Source organism: Temnothorax americanus, unplaced genomic scaffold (assembly GCF_048541705.1).
Source record: "Temnothorax americanus isolate GAGA-0224 unplaced genomic scaffold, ASM4854170v1 Scaffold7, whole genome shotgun sequence".
Taxonomy (NCBI): domain Eukaryota; kingdom Metazoa; phylum Arthropoda; class Insecta; order Hymenoptera; family Formicidae; genus Temnothorax; species Temnothorax americanus.
Window position 1 is genome coordinate 5,308,263 of NW_027509792.1, and position 23,930 is coordinate 5,332,192.

A 23,930-nucleotide genomic window follows, 5' to 3' on the forward strand; every position below is an offset into this window, starting at 1 on the left:
AATCGGCGTGTATGCAACGTTTCCGAAATAAAACATCACTATATAATATTGCGCTCGAAGGCAATGCAATGTGTAATTGTGGTAAATGTTGTAATTACTCTTAACGATTATAGAGTGTGTATAATATACCGTAACATTTAATCGTAAAGTGATTGAAATTTCGGCGGTAACGTGAATTATAAACGTATGTTGCGTATTTGATTTGCATTTTAAGCTTAATCGAGAGCTAATATATTTTATAAGCTAAATATATTTTATACATTCTCTCATCCTAAAAGTTAATAATAATAATATCTTTACTACATACGTAAAAGTTTGATATTTAACAAGATTGCCAAGTATTGGAGCAAAAAAATATGCAATAGGCGAGACGTGTGTTAGCAATACTGCTACGATGCTTCCTGACTGATAAAATAAGATGAATGAAATAAAATAACAAAAAATATCAAGATGTAATGAAAAAGAATTTATGAAGATTTCGCGTGAAATTATACAAAGTAAGAATAAACTATAACTGAAATAACGTACGGACGTTTATTTATTAATGCGCAGCATATCGGGTCGGAGCTATCTCGATCCCAATGCGATTACACAACGTATCAGCCACGTAGCCTCGTTTCTTGATAGTAACGGGCCCTGCTTCCCATGCGTGCCGGATCGGATGCGCGCAATTGCGGCGCAACTTGCCGCTCGCTACGGTGGAGGGTCTGTATGCACTCAAGCGCACCCCGAATAGGTCAGTTACGAGAAAATATTGACTGATCGCGCGTAATGGCGCATCCGATATTAACAATAGTACCGCCCCTTGGATCTATCCGCTATCTCTCGTTCCGTGCGCGCGTGTAAATTAACGTGCGTGAGTGCCGTACACGCGCGGCTATAACGGGGTAAACATAGGCGCGCGGATATTAAAGCGAGCGCGCATTTCCTGGCTCGCATCAATTGTCATTAAACGACATGATTATTGCGCATGTTGACGATTATTGCTGCGATAGACCATTACTGGAATATCCGTGCGAGCCGCGGCCTCATAATGATCGATAGTCGATATATATTCATCGGGCATTTCGTTAATGGCACATTGTGCCAGCTATAGTAGCGCACGGTCTCGCGAAAATTGCGACGTTTCGTTAACGAAGCGTTTCGAGAATCGCTGTTAACCGAAGTGTCGTTGTCTCCGGCGGTTTATACGCGAAACATTGGGCATGATAGATACGATAGGCAAATGAAAATGTACGGTGAATTAAAATAATGGAGATTTTAATACGAGGATTTATATTTTACATTCCGAAATTTACAGCCAACTGCCATGAAAATAAAAACTTATCAACTTTTTTAAATTCTAAAAAATTATAAATGCTTGCCAAACAACGACGTCTTGTTATATACAGTCACATACAAATTACTTAAATAAGTTTCCTCTTTAAACTTCTTACTTGGTAATGGAAGTTTACTTGCGATGTTTAAGTATTGTTTGCACATATTTCTTTTTTAAACTTTCAAAAAATGTTTTAAACGCGACGGACGTCTAGTTCGTGTTTATGTACGATATTTTTTGAACGTGTTAGTTCAGACTTTTCATTTTTACATAATACAGGAGCGTTACGGTAGCGTGGCTTTTCACGTTGGCCCTTTCACAGAAAAGGGAAAGGAAAGTAGAAAATCGAAACAGCTACCTGTTGATCGTGTAATTCTAGCCATTTAACCAATTAACGGCGGATATCGGTGGTGCACTGTGTGTGCTTTACAAAGAACGAAAACTTTCACGTTGAACGATGAAAACCCATCGAGCGAGTTGCTTATAATATCGTTGGTATATATTACAGTACGTTGTGCGATACGTCGACGATCTGACGGCGAAGAAGAGTACCTGTTTAGCATCGCGTTTAGCAGAATCACGCCGCCACTTTGGTTCAATACTCGTGGCTGTCGTCGCGAATGATCGATTATATCGTCCGTCCATGCGTAGTCGGGACGGAGGATGATCTCGATGACTCGCACCCTCTGAATTACGTCTCGCATGTTGCATATCGTATAGAGAAAATCCCTCATGAGCATGTATCGTTGTATACCGTATATAGAGAGGGGGAAGGTAGGCGCCATCGATCCTTACGAATAAACTGCTGGAAGCCAATTGAGGATGATAAATCTATTTTATTTTCGGCGAATCATGCAACTCGTGGGGGAGAGTAATGGAGATTATTAGGAAATGCAGGTGCCGCTTATGGATATTATGAGCTCTATCGAATGGCTCTCATAAAACAATAATGGGATATCGGTCGAGTGATGTGAAGAGAAAATGGAAATGATGCGTTTGTGTGCTTCATTTTATCACGAGATAAATCTATACTGATTTTCATTATATCGCGGCGAAAGTGACGGTGAAAGTAATTGACATCAGAAAATTAGACGAACCTTCATAATGGAGTTTATTACGCGTAATGTGTACTTTTTTTCCGAAATATTTCCAAGTTGTTCAGGCAGAGCGGATTGTGTTTCGATATATTTAAATCAATCCGACATATCATACTTCGGAATCAAAATTTTTTTAGAACGTGGCATTTTGGCGGGATATAATTAATCGCTCTGTTACAGTAGAAAGAAAAGAGGATTCCGCGCGTCGGTTATGAAGTATCGGCGCGTGGAACATCAACGGGAGACGAATTTATCTTCCTTCCATTTTCCGGCAACGTCGTATCTCTCGCGACGGTAACGAGGGGGGAGAGAGACTCGGGACTTTCAAGACCGATCTCGGCTTATCATGCCGGCTTATCTACGCTGTACGAGTATTCACGCAAATTTATCGATCTGTCTACAGCCGTTTCGACATAACCGAAGCGCTTCGTTTTGGCTCTCGAGCGTCAGCTTTATGCCGCGGTCCCTCGGGGACGAGATAAGGAAAGGGGAAAAAAAATAAGAAACCACCGGCGGAGTCACGTTATGAGCATGAATTTTTATATTGAGATCTTATCGCCTAGGGTACCCGGCGCTACCGGGAAGGGAAAATAAAAGAGGAGATTTGCGGCGCCATAATGATGTTCGCTACTGCAACGCGCGGGATGGCCAATTTATTTGTTCATTTTGTCTCTTTCAAAATCGATTTTCTTTTTAAGGCGCTCAGCACTTTCTAATATCTTCTCTGTTTCTCTTTCTCTGATTTTATTTAATCTAATTTGAAAATAATTTGACTTTAGAATTCGCCAACGCGAGTTATAAAATATCTGTGTTTTATCTCTATAGTTACAAAAATTTATAGATTTTCCGTGTCTTGTTACGAAACTTAAAATGTTTTATTCAACAAAGTATTTACTTTATAGTAATAATTCTGAAGACAGTTGATTAATTGCTGCTTGATTCATCGTTATCACGCGAGAATACACGTAACGGAACGATATCTTAGCTATGTACGATTATACGTACGATATCGACTATGAGAATAAGCCGCCAAGCAACACGACGTGAGATATGCTTGTAACGTGTGACGTAATCAAGGCCAGAACGATAGCACGTGCTGAGAGAATATACGAAACAATATATTATAGATACACGACTCTTACATCTACGGTACGATTGCAGATTGTATTAAACACGTTATTTCGCTTAATACTATTATACCGATTGTTCAATATATCGGAGTATAATTGTAATATAGTGCAAAATCTTTCCTTCCAAAATTGAATTTAAAAAAATGTAAAATACATTTTTCCACTGAATACGTAATTTTCTAAATATTTTTAATAAAAAGTAGCGTGAATTGAGCTATGTATTAATATTTGAATATATTTATTGGTAAGACATATTTATTATGTATAGTTAAATAAGCATGCTGCTTTTATATTGATTTTTAATCTTTTACAATCATACTTCGACCAATTATAAATCAATACAATGTAGTGTGAGGTGAGGCCTATACTTATACGCAGTTATGGAAGGCGTTTACCGAAGGCAGCGTGGCCGAGCGGTCTAAGGCGCTGGTTTTAGGCACCAGTCCGTAAGGGCGTGGGTTCGAATCCCACCGCTGTCAAATTTTTTTTTTCAATCTTTTTTAAGGTAGTCGTCTCGTCAGGGCATGTATTAGATAAAGTTTTCGATTTTGGATTTTATATCAAATTATATGATCAGCTTTGCAGTCGATTTTTTCTCTGTGGCTCCTTACCGACTATTTACTCTAGAAAATCGATTTCAAAAATCACAACGTTCGCATTACTTCATACAGACGGCACGAAAAAGAAGGCTCTATCACGGTTTCAATCACATATTTTCGCATTTTTCGATTAGATGAAGTGAGAAAAAACATATTGTTTTTGTACATTAGATTTCGAAGAATCCGATGCAACCATAAAATATATAGTTTACCGGAGATTTCGCTGCTAATTTTTTAGTTTATTTTAGTGAAAATGCGATAATCGAGCAGACATTTTTTGGTCGACATGAAGTTGGGAAGACTTGGCCACAGATTAATAGAAATCTTTGACTTGGCAACGCCACTGGCTAATCACTGTAGTTGCAGGTTATGAGGCTCGTCTTTCTTAGCCGACGTGGATAGTGATTGACACCCCTGTCATGCGTTTTGAAACCCTTTCTCAGTAATTGTCAAATATCAATCGAAAAGTAGATGTAACCTCACTTGTAACCTTTCTCGACGACTCGCATGATCAGCTGATCAAAACGGAGTCAAATGAGAAAAATTACATAATTTGGAAAAAGTAACATACTTTGTCACGTATGAAATTTTACACCATACGTCATAAAATTATTCTTCCCTTAGCAAAAATTGCCTGAAATATATTTCTGAACGTGAAAGCCTACAAACAGTCACATGACTAGCACGTAGCGAGACGCCTACCTTAAATCTATCTTTTGATGATCTTTATTAGAGACGATTCGAAGTTATGTAGATCATGAAAATAGTACGCATGAATCAATCCAATTAGCCTAGCTAGGCTATATTTATATTGGGATTTGTTTAACGGGATCAACAATCGTGATACAGAAATACGTCCAGACAATTATCTTTTAACATTTTAAGTTTCTTTTTAACATCTTAAATATTAATGTTATCGATTTTTTATAACTCTATGATATAGCAAGAGGGAATTTCAAAGACAGTTATGCAATAATTTACATAGCTAGCTTTACAGTAATGTAGTCACTAGCTATGTAGTAACTACACACAGAGCTACAATTTAGCAATAGCAAAACCTTTTGTTAAGCTTTGCTACTATTGCTAAATTATAGCTCTTGCTGCAAAAAATGTTAGCTATCCCTATTTTGCAACTAAATTTGCTATAGTAGTTAATCCTTTTTTTCCATGTAATGACCACAGATAAAAATACACACAAGCTTGTTAATTACGTAGACACGTGTTTATAGAGTTATTAATATACAGTATGAAATTTATATAATTTTGTTTCGCGATGCTAAAATTAACGTTTAAAAACTTGGATTAATTTATTTGGCGAAATGCAACGCGTGAAATAAAGAGCGGAAATTCAAAAGTTAAAGGTCCCACCGAGATTTGAACTCGGATCGCTGGATTCAGAGTCCAGAGTGCTAACCATTACACCATGGGACCTTCAAAATTCCTCGCTGACAAAAGAGCTAAAATAGCACGTTATCCTAGGTCATTTTGTAATATAATGGTACTATATAATGGCAAATATCTCGTGAGATGGCGATAACAATTTAATCTTTCGCGTTCGAAGCGTACATTTGTATATCATTCACCAGTGTACTCGGCGATATTCGCGCAATAAAATGCTCGTTTTTAACGTTTAACTACTTAATTTGTCTTCGAATAAATTTTTGTTACATTAATTAAAATAATAGACGACACTATATAAGACAGACTGCTACTCTCGCGTTAGTCGGAGCTTATCAAAAAACGGGGATGTAGCTCAGTGGTAGAGCGTTCGCTTTGCATGTGAAAGGCCCCGGGTTCGATCCCTGGCATCTCCAATCTTTTTGTTCCAGTCATTTATATGTAAACTATTTATTTTTTGTTTTTCATAGAAAAAATAATTTATTGTTGCACACATATACACACAAATGTCTTTACATATATTTTTATATATTTTTTATTCGAGTTTTAATATAAATTTCTGGATAGAAAGAGGTACAATTTTTGCTTATTTTTTAAGTATTGACTCAAATCCAATATTACTGGAAATTATAAAGTGATTATTTCTTGTCGTTAGAATTTTCATATATCCTAAGAAGGAATCAACTCATACAACATAGGTATGCGTATCGTTTCCAGTTTTTCTTGAAAGCCACATTCGCAAACTTGTCAACTTGGATCGATCATCATTTTGTCGACTCGGTTTTGCGCGCCGACTCGTCCGTCGTGCGGTGAAAAAATCGCGCTTATTTAGAACGTCAACTGACGGCCGTGGCCGTATGTAAAGCGTGACAGGGGAGACGATGGCATGCAAATGAAGCCGCGCAAAGAGATTGAATGGTAATAGTCTTCGATTCGTCATATGCAAAAGTTCCGCGTGTATCCGCGAGCGTGGAGCCGGGGCTCCCCTTCCGCCCCTCGCTTGTCGACGCGAAAGAAAGATGCTATCATTTGAATTGCCGTCATCATACGGGTAGAGATACGTTATGCCTATCTCCATCGAATATACCCGGGAATAATCGTGCGAAATATACTGCGACAGGCTCTCCTTTTTTTCTCTTTCTTCCCCCCCCCCTCTCTCTCTCTCTCTCTCTTTCTCCGTGGGGTGAATGCAAGCGCTGTGCACGTGGGAATTAATCATCGTTGAAAAAAACGACGCAATAAGGCAGAACGTTAGCGCGAATCGCTCGTTCTCTAACGTAATCGCACGTCGATGAGTCGTACGAGCGGCAAGAAACGCCAGATAACGGCCTTGATTGATCGTAAGCGTACGTAGTAGTCCGTGCTCTATCGATGGTACGGTATACATGTAGCTTTGTTAAATACGATGTATTTTCCTTTGCTTATTCCGTTTAAAATGTATTCATATTTACAACAAGGAATGGATTAAGTAATATATTGTCATTTTTTCATTTATTCTGAATTTATATATCAAGAGACACGGTAGTGTCTCGCGCCAAGTTGAGATTTACATTATTAAAGATGTACTTTATATAATATGCGTTTAATAAATTATATATTGTATATAAGTTTAGAATAAATAAAAAAGTGTATATTAAAAGTTAGTGTTATAAATTATTTTTTTATTTATTAAACTATGTAAAAAGTCACGTATTCATTTAGCACGAAATATTTGGGAGATATCTTCAAAGTATTTAAGATAACGAGGTTTCGTTATAGCGTTATCTGCGAGAATTGAAAATTAATTGAATCCCTACGTGATGTTTATACCGCTAAATTGCGGAATTCGTAGAAAGCGATGCCTTGTACATACGAAACGTATAAATCGGATATGTATGTCGCGATTCGGCGAGATCTAATAGAGTCGCCTTAAACCTGCGGTATTCGAAGTATTCTCCCGAAGGGGAAAATAAGAGAGAGTCCGTCAGAGAGAGGATCCCCTGTCACTGAACCGTTATAATATCCTGTCCGGCAATTCTGGGTATCTATTTTGTCCCCGAGGAAGAGCGTAACTATGTGAAAACAACATAAAAAAAAATCTCGCCGCGCATAGATATCGAGTTTTGACCCCCCCGGGCTGGGGTCAGCACTGGAGCGTGTGACCATTTTGTCACCCTCGCCAAAAATTTTATTTACGAATATCCTTTCGCGTCGTGTACGTGCGCGCGCGCGCGCGCGCGCACGAGAAAGAGACAGAAAGACAGAGTATTCGCGCTGTCCGAATGCGTGACGCGACATAAAAGTGCCGGCACCCCCGCCGGTGCAGTCGCGGATTCTTTCCGAGTTACAAGCGACGAAACTTCCGGCTGAATTTAAATGTCCAATTGTCAGCGGCGCCGCGCTCCGAGCCCTTCGACGAACGTTTTACGGGCAATCGACGACGAAGGAATAACTTGTTCCGCAACTTTTTCCGTCCAGCTATAGAACGCGTTATGACGTCATGGATGTGAATTTTGATTCCGCGTTATAAGAGCTATCTTCGAGCGTTACTGCGATCGGTCGAGCGATACGTATTTGCGGAATTATTTCACGAACGGAAGCGATTTTACATTTAGGGCAGCATTGAATCAACCTGTTTCTCGTGAAACTTTTACAGAAACATGACTCACGTTTGTAAAATGTAATTTACGATGTTTACTATGTTGTAATCACACGTATACGCATATCAAGGACATATACCGTCGATTAATTATCGCCAGAGACTTGCGTAGAAGGTTTAGATTCGTACAAACACAGGAAGTGTTTAAAGAGCTTATCTTGCTTATGCTATGCGAAAACGGTATCTCGCATTTCAATCTTCAACCGAATATAGTAGCAACTTTAATTTATACCGAAATAATTTCACGGTTCTCTCAATCCCGCGACGAATCGGAGATACGCGAGGGTGAACTCATAGAGAGAATATTTAGAACAATAAGTCGTGGCGGGTGTTCGATGACACGAAGTGCAGCGGGAAGTGACGGGGCGCGATGAATGAAAATATCCGCTGAGCGAAAATCCGTCAGAGATCGCGCTCGTCTCCGTGCCGGAGTCCGGAGATAATAATGCTGCTGGCACAGACGGTTTTTGTGTCCTCGGCTTTCTTCATTCTTCCTTCGTCGCCTGCGCTTCCTGGAGACGACGGTGGGGCGCTTTAAATATTTAGCCGGCTAATTTTCGCGAGGATTTTTAAGCCGACGGTTGGAAAGTGAGAATTGAAAAGAAACTCGACGACGCGCGACGAGATCGGAGAGAGAGGCGACCGAGCGAAATGTCCTCTAGACTGAAATAATAATGAGAGGCGCCAGCGCCTTTAATCACGATATTAAACATTTACGATCGCCACGGCTGGCGGTGTCCTGCTACGCTAAGATTGCCGCGCTCCTTTTCTCGCGCGGCCTCGATCCGATCTTTCCCCCTATAGTACAAAGCGACTTTCGCTGTAACCCTCCTACGTCCCTTGTTTACGTCTAGTCGCTGATAACCTTACACGATGATCTTACCTCGCCTCAGGATATTTTGAACAAGCGTCTAGTCTGGAATACGCTTTAGCTCGTCATGAACGAGATGTAAACACAGGAAAGTTGATAAAGTTTATTAAGCGTGAACATATACATATTTGTACATTATTATGCAATAAATACAATTTATTATTATACCATCCCTAATATAGGCTACATGGTCTTTCGCTTTTTATTTAGTATCGCGTTAACGTGCTTAGATATACTTTGAGACATGTTTTTACCTGAGATAGAAATAATACAGTTAAACATGTCGGAATAAACTTCAGGAAGACAAATCTATGGCAATATACCGATGGAGATAGATCTGGACTCGAGATTATTGCAACGGACGATTCGGGGTGGAATATAATTTGCAGTAGAACACGGGCAATTCGGGCGAAAGGACGGTGGACGCTGGCGAAAAAGTCCATTTTTCTTGGCCGACGTCGCTATCGCCAGATTATGTCCCGCGCAGTTATATTGATGACAATGGCAAAGCCGCCGAACCGACTAGCCGGCTCAATCTAGTCCACCGTTTGTTTTGCTTTCACACAATTTGTCATCCATTGTCTGAGCGCACGGTACACTCGCTGCCCCGGCCACCTCCAATCGTTATTTATGGTTTCGAGAAGGCGCTTGATTAATTTTTGTCCCGTCCTCCTAATGTCCGAAAATCGTTGGCTCGGTTTCGAAGCTCCGCAAAAAAAGTTTTTCTAATTCTTCGTAATTAACGCGAAATAATTTTCCGTTATTGGGTACGTGGCAGAACGATCGAATCTAAACATCCAGCTCATCCAGCTTACGATGGAAATTACATTTTTAAAGCTGTGATTTAAGATGAAGGGGTGATAGTCCGATTGAACGGAGAATAATTTAATATTCTTTATTCCGGTAATGCGATTTCACGGAGTACCGGGCACGCGACGCCCGAGCGTTAGAAATACGATTTTCCTTTCGCGATCGCAAGGGATGGTTCGAGAAGCATTTTTCTCGAACCTAACTTTCCGAATTTTTATCTGCATGCTTCGTTCTCTTTCGAGTCGAATCACTATATGATATGAATTTAAAGTCACGTAACAGTATAAGATCAAAAGTGTAGAAAAAAGAATAAGAATGTTCGAATTCACAGATAAATAGATACATATGTAGCAAGCAAGATTTGACATATCGTTCTTTTCAAGCCTGCGATTAACAGGCACGATTAAACGTACTCTTTATTAACGATATTAATATTACATATAAGTAAAACATTTATTTATATTTTTTTCAACATTGTATTAAGTTCAATGTATATCCCGAGGTATATCCCTTTAGGAATTATACAATTGCACACACACACACATGACTGCGTAGATAAAAAATAGATAAAAAATGTTTATTTAGTAACGTTTGTCAAGATCGTCAAATATCTGAGAAAATAATAAATTTAGTAAAATATTATTGAGCGAGATACAGGAAAGAAGGAAAAACAACATTTTTTGAATGTCAGGTACGCAACGCACTCCGTTTTTTTAGCTTAGCCTTCTTTTCTTTTGTGGTACCTGGATCTCGAAATCCGACCGCGGTATTGGCAGCGAGTACTAAACTGCAGGGGACTCTGGCAAGCTCCATTGTGTACCCCGCGTGTAAGGGTTGCCTTCATCTTTTTCCGTTTTTTTTTCTCCATTCTCTTTTTCACATTACGAGATGCCTCTCGTGTCGCACTCTCGAACGAAGTCGAGAAGTTCGCGGGGGTAACGTGAGAATGACAACAGATGCGGCGGAATGAAATTACAAGGTGTCTCGACATTATGTCAGCGTATTGTGCTTTTTCAGCGAAATTGTTGTGACAGTCATCTCAATGCGCGATTCTCGCTCCTTTTCTTTCTTCCCGCCATCCGGCTCTCTTTTTCTCTCTTCTTTCGAAAACTCCCCTGTGGCATAGGGTGGATACTTTTACGGTGTCAAGTCCGGGTCTTTTGGGAAAAGGGTCCACGTCGTCTGTCGTTTAGCTAATCCCATTTAATCGGCCGATTTTCCTTTCCGATACGCCGATCAGTCTAAAAATAGCGCTTGAGAATGATCGATAAAAACGCCGGATTTTGCGTCCCTAAAGTGAGACGTTTGTTGTCTAACTCTCATATGCTTGTAAAATTCTGTTTAACTCTTTAGATTGTATATATTTTAATTAATTTTTTTTTACATTTTTATTTTTTTTAAATTAACTTTATTTCACACACATACGATATACGTACATGTGATACATGCTGTCGGTAATTTTTATGCTGGCATACGTACATAATTGAATCTGTATAAAATTGCTATTATTAGGTCTATTGTGAGATTAGTCACTTGGAGTTGATACTGCACGAGATCGCATCGGTTTATTTCGCGTTTTCTAATTGCCTATGACTATTCATCGAGTCATTTGTACTCGGCGCAATTATCGCCATCATCAGTCTTCAGACCGAAGTCATTCCGAATCCGATTACGTCAAAAGCCACCGTCATTAATCTTCTCGCGAAAATGTCTTGAAATCGCGTTATGCCCGCTCGAGATTTAATTAATGACAAATTGTAAACTTGAGCGTAACGAATATTTTATGACGCTTTGGAGAAAAAATAAACAAGAATAAATTATTTATACAGCTATATTTACTGCATTTCAATCTTACTCATGCGTCTGGGAAAATATAAATAGAGTATACCATTAAAAAAATTAAGTCAGACAAGCAATTCTTTCATTGTTGCTTGTTTTATAAATTACCGATAACTTCAAAAGAAAAAAAATTTGCTAAGTGTGGGGTTCGAACCCACGCTCCCAGATGGGAACCAGATCTTAAGTCTGGCGCCTTAGACCGCTCGGCCAACCTAGCTTCGATGAGTTCCGAGTGAAAATGTCAATAGATAATCCTACCTACTACGTTTGTAATGTTTGTGCCGTGCAATTATTATGATTCTTATTTCACAATCGGTAAAATAACATTTTATAACTGTTTGCACTATTTTATGTAAATTTGACATCTGAGAATGATCTTATTTCTTCGTTTCGTTGTAATTAGGACGTCACGTGGCATCGAATATTTTGAGAATATGACAACGAATGCAAATACATTTTTTTAAATTCTGTTTAATTTCTGTTACTTTTAGCAAAATCAAATAGGATATTTAATTCTGTTATCACTATTATTTTCTACTTTGCTCAGTCGTCTCCCGCAAATTGTGCCTAATGTCTCGACGAGTCCGACGGAATAGGAAAGCCGCGTGGCATGGGTAAATGCACGCATGAATTCTCCGCGCGAGCACACGCGAGCACACGGTAATTTGCCCGTGACCGCTAATGCGCCGCTCTGTCTTTGTGCTTCTGCAAAAAATCACGGAAGTTGTGAAGCACGACGCGACTATTTGAATAATACCGTCATTATTCACTGCGCTTGTTCCACGGTGTGACTAACGACGAGTCGAGGGGAGGGGGAGTAGCTGGTACTTGTGAAATTTGATCGTAATCGACTAATCTGCCGTTCCTCACAAGAAGGGCTCCTGGCGCGTGTCAGATGACCTTTCTTCTCGAAACGGCATCGTTACTCTTTTTTTTTTTTTTTTTTTGGTATTTATCAACATTACGACAGTAGAATATAACGGAATATTATGATATCCGAAGATAATAAGAAATGAAAATCTTGTTGATTTCTCACGTAGGAATGCCAAATATAAGTACGATCTTCACGGTTCGTAAGAGAGGAATAGCTCATTCCGTGAACGATCATATCTGCGTGTCATCGTGCGGTATACCCGTCGCCGTCTGAAACGCTTCTCCTCGCCCTTTGCATACACACGAGAGAGTCCAATGACCCCCGTCGGTTTAACACTTAACACCGTGCACCGCGGATTTGCACGCGTATCATCCACGCTCTTCATCGTTTCTCGCCAATGCATACACGGGGCACTCCCCCCTTCCCCTCCGTCTTGCGCGGCGCACCTGTGCGGGCGTGGCGGGGACGATAAGTCAGCGCGAGACGGGCACGACGTCCAGGAGGCAGGCATGTATACGCAATAAAAGCGAAATCGTACGTCCGTGGCGACGTTCCGTGGCGACGTAATAAAAAAGGGAGACCCCGATAAAAGTGGCCGGAGCATATCGCGGACCCCGCCGCCGTTGCCGGCGCGGCCTCGCGAGGCGCAGTCGATGTTGTTGATGTTAGGATCGCGTGCCGCGCGGAATGTCGTACCAGTCTGCACCTATCCCGTTGTTAAGGCGTCCCTATCCCCTTCCGCCACCCCCGCCCTCGTCGACCGCCCCGCGGCCGTGTCATGTCATTAGCGTAATCATTCTCCGTCACTTGGACGATTCCTCGAGAGCGTCGAGCGCCGGGATCCCGAACCACTTCATATTTAAATCGCTCCGAGTTCGCTTCCACTTCCGACGCACGCTTTGGGGGCTTCCTTATTGTGCACCGCGGGGAATCGTAATGATCGCCGATAACGATTCGTCTCGCGAGCTACGCATTCGAAAGGAATAAAAACGCTTCCGTCTTTTGTGTATTATATATACGTGACATCTTGTTCGATTTTATGCGTAGAAAAATGCGAACTTAACGAATGCAATTAAAGAAAGTCTTAATTCAGAGACACATTACATCATATATGTATATTTCAATTACTTCCACGGCGATTTATCTCGCGTGAAATAGCCGTTGCAATATCTCAATATGTACATTTGTCATGGCGAGGGTTTACTTGTCAAAAGCACGTCCGCGTCGTTCGAGCCGTAGCAGAAAAATAATTAGACGAAACAGACATTTCTCGAGCGAGCACGTGTGTCTCAGAATGCAGGCCCCAGCTGTTAACCGCGCTTCGACTTTCTCTATTTAGGCTGCCATATGCCAAACTTTATCTTTCTTTTGAAGACTTGGAGCCAAGAGTGACGAGAGCAATTTATCTCCAAATTAGTTAGCTATAAATAACCATTGTAGGTATTTCTGCTATTTTTAGCCGACACTACATGATGTTTCATTTTTTTCGCATTATTTGCAATAAATTAAAACAAATAAAACTGATTTTAAACGATTTGTAATTTGCGCCAGATCTCAGGATAAAATTCTATTTCTTCTATTAATCTTATATGTTGTGTGTGTATTTTGATATACACATACATATGTATTCTAATATATATATATATATATATATATACTACAGTTTTCAAAAGTTTGAAAGCACTACTTTTTTGAGAAAAAGTAAATTATAAAAGTACGTACAAAAATATTAGCACCACTGTTTTGTTTTTCTTAAAAAAATAGTGCTTCCAAACTTTTAAACGGTAGTTTATATTTTATGTATTATAGGACACAAAATAATAAGTAGAATTCTGAAATCGAACTATATATGGCAAATTACAAATCGTCTGAAATAAGTTTAAGAATGTGGCATTTAAAATATTTTATTTGTTTGTTCGACAAGCTATTTGTGTCAGAAATAGAGCACGTGCAACAAGCTAGTTTATGCTTCATAGAAACGAATGCTATTTATTCGGCTACAAATATTCAGTATAATTGATAGATAATACTGACGAGAAATAACGCTAGAAACTGCGAATGCACGCTCGAAGAGTGAACGAAGGGCTTTGTACGGGCGTGATTAATCAAGTAATTTGTTTGTAAACGTTGATTGTGTCTATCGACGACTGTGATTTGTGTAATCGTCTTCGACTCGGCGGGTTATCGCACTCACCGAACAGTCTCCCGTTGTGTGATTTTTATTCACTCGGAGTTTTCATCTTATCACTATACATAAACATTATGTGACCACTGCGTGCTTTATGAACGCAACGCTATTATGCAATCCTTAACACACTTTAAATTACTCCTCTAGTATCCGTCGAGATATAGAGCGGAATGAAAAATTTAAATTAGAATTTACGTTATCGCGTTTGTTTGTCATAATTAATCTTCTGAACTCGATCGAGCGCAAATGGATTCAATTCCAAATAAAACAATATTATTTAGTAGATTGCAAAAAAATATAGTATTTCTTTCTCGATATATTTTAATTTCTTTATAATATTTTTGTTCACTCTATTGTTCTCTTTTATATGTATATATGTATGCGACATATAGTAGAAAAGGTAGTGACATTTTTGCTTGTTAAAAAAGCTGAATGTGATATCGCTGAACCGGAAAGGTGATGTAACAACGTCCTTTGACTTTGAGTACGTATATACAACCCGACGTAGCAAAAATTAGCTTTTGAAAATAATTCACGTGTGTTATCGGCTACTAAGGGTCGTTTCACGTCGCGGCTCGTCCTTTACGTCATGCCGCATGGGAGTGCTTTTATGTCAATGCTTCAAAGTGGCATATGAGTATACCTACATAAAGGTATCGTACGCTACAAAAGTTGAACGTACGCTTCCGGCTTAATATTGTTATCGCATTCCTCACCGCTGAGATTTATCAACATAATTATACGCATTATCTGTCGCTGCAGCCTTATTCGGAATTTTTAAAATTTATTCTGTCGCTGTACGGACAGAAATTCAGTTTATATTTTGATCGTAAGAGTATTTTTGAATTATGTTATTTGTTGAGATATTTTGAAGTAGAATTATATAATAAATTATATTATTTTAGAACTTACGAAAAATGTTGATATAATTTTATGGTTTCACGTACATAATTTATCACAATTACTCCTTGATTGAATGAAAAGATGTAGCATATAAAATTATAATAATAATAAGTATAATTTTTTTATAAAATAAAAAGGAAGTAGTACAAAAAAAAACCGTACCATCAGAGGACTGATACAATCGACTAGATGAACGCGTATAAGTTTCTCATGATAATGTACCACGAAGGATCGTGAAACGATAATACCGAACAGCGTACCTATCGCGTCGCGTCGCGATGATGCACACGACGAGGAGAAGCATTGTCAATTGCATCCGCGTGGGCTAAAGTATTAATCAAAGAAGCCGCTGTCTTTTAAGATTATTAAAATCGTCAAAGCAACAGACTCCTCAAAGGGTTAATTATCCTACCGACTGCTTATGGCTGAGCGTTGCGCTTTCCTGGCTCGCCAGGGAGCAGACGCGAATAAAGAACGAGCATCAACCGGGGACGAGGTACCGCCATCGAGATACCCCGCAAAAAAAAGAGGCTTTCTGTTTGCGAAGCATTGTGAGAATTAAGTTTCGAGCCGCTCTTGATCGACAAGTGACATTCAAATTGATGAACAGTCGGCTCAGCGTTTTCCACAACATTATATCGCCATCACATTGTCTTTTAACTATTTTTATTTTTTATTATTTTTTTAATACCTTCAGAGATTAAAAAAATATAAGTACCTAACATCTAATACATACAAGATCGAGACAAAGGCTTTTGATATATCTCTTAAATTTAAATGACTTCGCAGTTTTAGTTTCTTTCGGAATATATGCAAAGTATTATATTCTCTTATATGTGGGACGATAGCGCGCGTCATTATCCATTATGCTGGAATTTTAGCTATATCAAAATCGCGAGAATACTCCGAAGACCACCCGGCAACAGTGGCGGATCTCTGGGAAATCCGTCTTATCCGGCATTATATCCGTCTTTCCTCGCTCCAGAACGTCGAGAAAAGAAACGCCGCGTGGAGTGGGAACGTGACACATGTGTACGTCGGTACAAAACTGGTAAATGGACTGTCGCGAAAGGGTCAACGACGAACGAGCGGAAGGAGGGAGGACGAGAGCGTAACGATATCTCTTGCACTTACGTCGTCTTATGCGAATGTACTTAGACAAAGTACCTGCTCGCAATCGCTTTAAGAGCGAGAGCGTCCCAACTATGAAAGGCGTTAAGAGATGCTTGCGCGAGCGCTCTAGCCGCGATAAAGCTCACGTGTAAAACCGTCATCGTCGCGCGTACGCGGCCACGGATTAACGGCGAGGAAGACGATAGGGGGAAGAAAAAGGAAACAGATAAAAGAGAAAGAAAAAGGTTTGTGTGACCGACGACGACATCGTTCCTCGTACGGTCGCGCTTTTAAAAGAACCGCGCGGGCACGCGGTTATTATGGGCACAAGATATGATCCGCGTGACGCATTAATGGCGTTTACACGTAAATGCGAAAAATCGCGGATGCTAAATGCACGCGATTTATGCTACTAGCGAACGGTTTTAGCCGATTGCTCTCCCTCTCTCTCTGCGTCTCCCTTCGGCCGCGATGACGGCGGCCAGCTTCCGAGAAGTCGCGTTCTTTCATCGACGCTCTGACGGCTCCGCGTCGTTTTGTCCCGCCGGGATTACTCCGGTAGAATGACCCGGGAGAATGCAGTCGATAAGATTGATTGCGGGAGAGCGAGAGAACGCCGGAATATATTCTCATATGTACTTAAGCGTAAGGGCACTCGGCTACGCGCCGCTCTCGTGCGCCGCTTTTAATGACGAAGCTTTGCGAGCGGAGACATCTCTCTTTTTTTTTCCTTTTTTCTTTATTGTGATTGCGAGCTTGAGCGATCGAGGTTACGGTAATCTGCCGCGACGGACGCGGTGTCCACCGTGCGCACATCATTTATCTCCATATCTCTTGCTTCGTCATTCGCTGTCTCGGTAAGTGAAGAATTGCGGCGCAGCCGAACAAGAACCCGATTATTACTGGTGTGAACAACCTGTAGTTTATTTCCAGCGGGCCTTTATGTCACTGCGTGCGGCTGTATCGCGCGCAATTGGCGATGCGCTAATTGGATCTCCGTGCCGGCACTGTACAATAGGGAATAATCGAATTAATTGCGAAATATCTGAAATCTTCATTTGTTGTTTGACGAGTATATAATTACAGAGAAATGACGAGAGTCGAGTGGAAATTGACGAGTGATAGGAATTATGGAGAGCGAAGTGAATTAAATTAGAAAGATTTAATGGTCATGAGATAATAATTGAGTTCTAAATATGTATTTATTAATTACAGGCGAACGGTGCCATTCTCGTTGTCAAAGTGCCTCATCGTGATGTCGAATTTCTTCTTTATTTTATAAATGAGCAGAGGAACTAGCTCTTCGGATCGATTTTCTGTTTACCATGCTGATAGAAATGGACACGTTATACGAGCGCAATGAACGACGTTAACGAGTCGTCGAATCGTCGTCTGCTCTCTAGATGTATTTTAGTAGGTTTAACGCGATACTAATGGCCAGGCGGAAGAACTTGCGAAATTATAGCATTAACATGCTTCCGTATGTTTACTTCGAATTTTGTCATCTCTGCAAATAATTTTTAATCGTCCTAAAATAAGCGTTGTGTACTTTTTTGTAAATAACGTCATTCTAAGTTTCCTTAGTTTCTCAACTCATTGATTATTGGATTTATTCCATTTATTTAATTCAGATTTATGAATATCTAACACAGTGTAGAGAGCAATTTCTGAAATAACATTTTTTCGATCTCGCCTAACAGAGAGAGGTTGAGGTCAGGTTATATCGCAGCGCGTTAGAGAGGAACCGTCCGAAATAGCACTCCCGTAGCAGTACCGTTCGCTGTACTAAACGTTCCTAAATGAATCGTTAATCGTTAACGGCGCAGTATTACGCGGCCCTCTTACGACACGCTTATAAACCGGAAATTCACCGGTCGCCAAACGTCCGAACTCCGACTGTCCAAATCGTTCGGCGGCCGGCGCGGCGTGGAAGTCTTCCGGGCAATAAAGTCGAACTCGCATTACTGCCAAAAGAGACTCGTCCCCCGATAGACAGACCGACCAGGGCCCGCTTGTTTCTAACCTGTCATTAAACGCGTACGTTAAACGCGCATCTCTCTTTTTTTTTTTATTTCGCCCTGTCGGCTTTCTCTTCGTTCCCTTTTCCTTGTCCCTTTGTCCTCGCGCAGGATCACCGAGAGGCTGTAAACAGTCGCCCATCTCCGATACGAAATGCCGGATAACGAACGAAATAGTATGGATTCCTGGCTTTATTAAGCCCTCGCCTCGGTTTACGCGAGACATTTCGAGCGCCCGAGACCCGTGCGTGTGGTATCGGAAACAAAGATCCGGCCCGATCCGACAGTTTGACTTCGTTTTGATGAGCCGCGTAAAAGAGCGAAGGCGATCGGCCGCTGTAAAAAAGCGTTACGGACTGCCATTTAATCATAGCGTTCCGTTTAACGAGATACGTCGCTCTAACTGTTTCCAATCGACTCGTCCCTTCTTCCGTCATGCGCGATTAACGTAAAATACTGTTTTTTTTTTTTTAATGCAAAAAGCGAAATAAAGTAACAAATATTAACAATAGTTAATGTGTGATATCTTACTGAACTAAATTAAAAGTAACATCATCATGATTCTTCGTCGTTCGTTTGCGGAATGGTGCAGTTAACGGAGACTTTTAGATTACATTCATTAACTTCAATGTTTTTATTTAGCCGTTCTCTTTCTTTCAACGAGCGAAAATAGACATTTTTCTCGCAGTGAATAAAGAAAACGACCTTTTCTCGATCGATACTGCGCATTTACCTCGTAACTCTGACTGTCACTCGTGAGATAGAATACACGTTGTGATATATTAGCCGGGCACTTCGCCAAAGAAGTTTACGGAGGTTTATAAGAAACGTTTAGGCGAACGAGCGGTCGCTGGCATAGCAATCGTGAGAACCCGTTATACGTTTTGTCCTTCCACTTTTATGGTTTTATTTGGGTCCTTAAAGCTTGGTCCTGGCTAATTCTAGTACGCTTTTTTGCGCCGCAACCCTTTGCCGTTACGCGCATGCAAGTGAGCGCTACGTGCTCGCGCCCCGAATAATCGTAAAATTTGATAATTAAATTTAATCGCGCCCCTTTAACGGCCCCGCGCCGCCGCCCATTGTGCATCTCCCTGGTCCTACTTTAATGGCGCGATTACTCGAAGCTTTAAAACATATGCTTTATACACCTCGCCTCGGAATGATGATGCGCCATTATTATCCTGACACGTCATTAATTTCGTCAGTGCTTATGGCCGCTACCGTGCTGCGTAATCAAGCTCTCGCACGGATCCTCTAAATCGAAACGGTAGAATCCGCTTGCGATAAAATGTCCCCCGTATGCGGTAATACTTGCTGCTGGGTCCCTTTCTTTGACGATAATTCGTTGCGACGGTTAAACTCGATTTTCGTCGATCACTACGGCACATTAGAAGAATTCGATACAAGTAAAAACTAAATTTACAATTTGTCATTTGATTTTACATATGGAAGCGTATATCTAAATCTTGTAAAAATACGAATTTCTTGCATTGCGAATCTTCCGTTTTAAAGAGGATCACTTAGTTCTGCATTTGTGCGAATATGTTTTTACAATCAGCGTAATGGAACGAATGATATTTTAATGAACTATTTTAAATGGTACAGCTTGAAATGTAACATAATGTATAGTTTTAGTCTTTATCTATGCATTTGGCGCTAATAGCGAGTCACCGGACGGCGGTAAATAAATGATTTTTACCGAGCCGCTAGGAGAGAAGCGTGCAGTGATACTTCCTGTCGCGATACGCGGAATCATCAAAATTTTTTCCTTTCTTCGTCATCCGCTATCTCTCTGTGCCCGCACGGTAAAATATATATATATCCCATCGTTTGCTCGCACAAACGCGCGTTCGCAAATTGCGCGCTATCGCGCCGCGCCAGGACAGTCATTAATTGATTCGCGAATCGGACTCGGAAACATGTCTTAATTTCGCCTAATTAGTCGCGTCCGGCTGATAGGCGCTTTCGTTCGAATCCATATCCGAACGAAGAGGCGCGCTCTATCTGAGATGTTATTTTATAATCACCTCTCAAGCCGTATGTCATCTCACATTTCCACAGAGTCCAAAGTGCCACCGATACTTTGTCAAACGTTGTTACGCTCTTATCGTAGCTTAAAAGCACTGTCCATGACTGTGGTCTTACAGTGTCCACCCCGATTCTCGGCAATCACGTCTCGCTGAATGCGCGAGTGCCGAGTGTAATTTCACGGAAGATATCGGAGTGCATCGGCGCGCAGGAACGCGATGGAATTGCATATACGTATCGTGAGATGATACTCACTCGGCTCTTTTTTTTTGCGCGCGCGTAAAAGAGCGCTGCGTCGGCGAGTCGCCAATTAAAACACCGTACCCTCGACGAACAAGTCGCGCATAGAATGATGCGCACGCGATTTCGCGCTTCATTGACATCGCGGGTTTTTTTTTATGCCAGCTGTGCGCACAAGCATCAGCTACGATCGCTCGCACATCGATATCTACGGGGTGTTGGAAAAAAGAATTTTATAATTCAAGATCGTATATTATTTTCAAAATAATAATTCAAGAAGTCTTGATTAATTAATTAATTAAATAAAACCAGTACAAAATATGAAAATAAAAAGATGTCAATGTTATCAACAAATGTATCAAACGTATACATATACATACATAGGAAATTAGTGCAAAGTGAAAAAGTATTTTCGAATATATATTTAATATGTCAATAAGACTGATATTTTTACTTAGCACTAACATTCTAATAATCATCCTACGTTGACTAATTCAGATTCTTTGGTTTTTATTATTGATAAGAAATATAAATATTTATACATTCTGAAACTTTAGAATTAGAATTCTAGAATTTATGCGCGTATGTAACAAAAAAGAAACAATTGATCATACTTTAAAAAGTGTTAGATAACAAAAAACAATTGGTAGAATTATTTAAATTATTATTACGAGATACAAAATCTATAAGAGAATATATGTATATTAAAAGGAATACCGACGAATCCCCTTAATTTTTCAACCGATTGCTAAGCTCTTTTAAATTTTCAAACTCTTTTCTTAACACCCTATATATAGACGTCGCGGGCGATTGTAAGAGCCAGCACAATGGGGTAGGAAACAAGAGCTGGCGTGCACATCAAAGTCTCGGAAGTTATGGAGTGGGACCGCCGGTGCATCCGGCGCAGACTGATAATCATCTGTACGAAATACTTTGTAATCGTTAATTACGGCGCATCCACGGTTTTTCGAGGATGGGATCAAGCGCCATTGGGGGAGACGGGAAAGAGCGGAGGAGAGGAGGAGACTTTTGCGTTCGGCTCTGCCACAAAGTAGAGTACAAATACGCGCACTTTGGATCGCGGTGGAATCCTCCGCTCGTTCCGGTCCATTACAGGGTGCGTTCCGTTTGACGCATGATGCGCCTAATGCATCACTTATCCTTGTTTAACATTCGGTGAACAACAAGGATATAAAGTGCGTAAAATAGAACGCAACAGCCGGGCAAGCCCTTATCCATTACTTAAGTTTTTCATACCGACGGTTATCGCAGAATATTTCTCATAAACCGAGTATATACTCTCTGTAATATGTACTCGCTATCCCAGAGAAATCGTCGACATGCTTGGAATTATTTTCATTGCTTTAATAAAATGTCACTGATTATAACTTTATACAAGCAATTCTAAAATTTCATTAAATATGTAACATCAGATTAATATTTATTTTAATCACGTTTGTTTTTATAATTTATTATCTCAGTTTTCTTCTCTCTCTCTCATACTAATTGTTAAAAAAAATTTTTTATTGTGCTACTTTACTGTTATTTTTGAATGCAAGATAATGCGAAAGAACAAAATATAGCTAAAAATATTCGAGAGGTGCTCGGCACAAGAAGACTCGTGCGTAACGGCTCGATAATCTCTGACAATTGAGCGGAAGCAATGATCTCTCGGGAGGAGAGCCGGGGGTGATTCTGCAGGCAACGACCGAGTTCCTCGGCAATATTCAAATCGTTGGATCTGTCAGGCTTTGACAGACTTCGGGTAGGTCGTATTTCGTAGGCAGGCTCAAATGAGGCGGCGAAAGATTTCGCGAGAATTTCTCCCGAGCCCTCACTGTGAGAAGTTCTTTTTTTCTTTCTTTTTTTCTTTATGAGGGAGCGAAACGTTTCGGTAAATGAAGCGGGCTGAAAACGAATCGCCCGACCGAGAAGAAAAGCCGCTGCTAAACATTCGAATGCTCGAGCAAATCCCAAGTGCTCAATCCCGCTGCGAGTATAAGAGTTTCTGTTTTATTATAGCCTTTCCGTTATGCGATCCCGATGAAAGTTTTCGCGAGAAGGAGATGCTCAATTGTGTGCGACAAGACGTGCCGTACCAATTTTCCAAAAACACGGCACGCACGATCGCTCGTCTTCTTTCGCGCGTGTTACTGCGTCGCGCGCGAAATCGCACGTGAGATTGAGAGCGCGCGAGGAGATCTCGCGAGGCGCGATAACGAAAAACTCTCTAATCGCTCTTGCGTATATACGTTGCGCTCGATATTTTCTTGCTCGAATTCCCTCCAGTTATTACTCACTGCCATTGATAATTATTGCGAACTGGTCTCTCCTTCTCTCTGTCTCTTTCTCTCTTTTCCTCCCTCTCTCTTTCTCTCTCTGTTTACTCATCGAGCTGGCGTATTATGAAAACGGTGCCCTGGCTCTGGAGCAGCTTCCGAGTTTCGCGCGCGGTAATCACCGCTTCTCGGAAGATTTCGCCCCGTGGCCAGGGCGTGTCGGCCGCGCCGTCGTCTTCTCGTCTTTCTTCGTCTCTTTGTTTCGTATCATCCATTAACCGCGCGCTCGCGCGCGGAGCAGGTCGGGGCTCGTGCCGTGCAGCAAGCCGCACCAGGAAATCAAGGAGCGAGTTATCATTACCATCTCGGCAGATTGCCGCGGCGGAGAAGTGCGTACACAACCCCGGCGCTAATAAGAGCACTGTAAAATAAGGGACGGTGGTCGGCAAGCGGCAGGGAGGGCTCCTCGGAGGAGGCGGGCTAAAACCGGGAGAAACGTTATAAAATCTACGCGACCGCAAAAACCGCACCGTTGCGGCGCTCTAGGTTCAAGTAGCAAGTTCAGTGGCCTTGATAGACGCGGGGTA

The 23,930-nt window shown here is 40.9% G+C and overlaps 4 non-coding genes across 4 annotated transcripts; 2 read left to right on the forward strand and 2 right to left on the reverse strand.

Annotated features, from left to right (window-relative positions):
- Window positions 1–3,944: 3,944 nt before the first annotated feature.
- On the forward strand, window positions 3,945–4,024 carry Trnal-uag (transfer RNA leucine (anticodon UAG)). Its single transcript has one exon. It is a non-coding gene; the product is annotated as a tRNA-Leu (tRNA).
- A 1,479-nt stretch (window positions 4,025–5,503) lies between these two features.
- Trnaq-cug (transfer RNA glutamine (anticodon CUG)) lies at window positions 5,504–5,575 on the reverse strand. The gene has a single exon. It is a non-coding gene; the product is annotated as a tRNA-Gln (tRNA).
- A 311-nt stretch (window positions 5,576–5,886) lies between these two features.
- Trnaa-ugc (transfer RNA alanine (anticodon UGC)) lies at window positions 5,887–5,958 on the forward strand. The gene has a single exon. It is a non-coding gene; the product is annotated as a tRNA-Ala (tRNA).
- Window positions 5,959–11,833: 5,875 nt separating this feature from the next.
- Window positions 11,834–11,917, reverse strand: Trnal-uaa (transfer RNA leucine (anticodon UAA)). The gene has a single exon. It is a non-coding gene; the product is annotated as a tRNA-Leu (tRNA).
- Window positions 11,918–23,930: the final 12,013 nt, after the last annotated feature.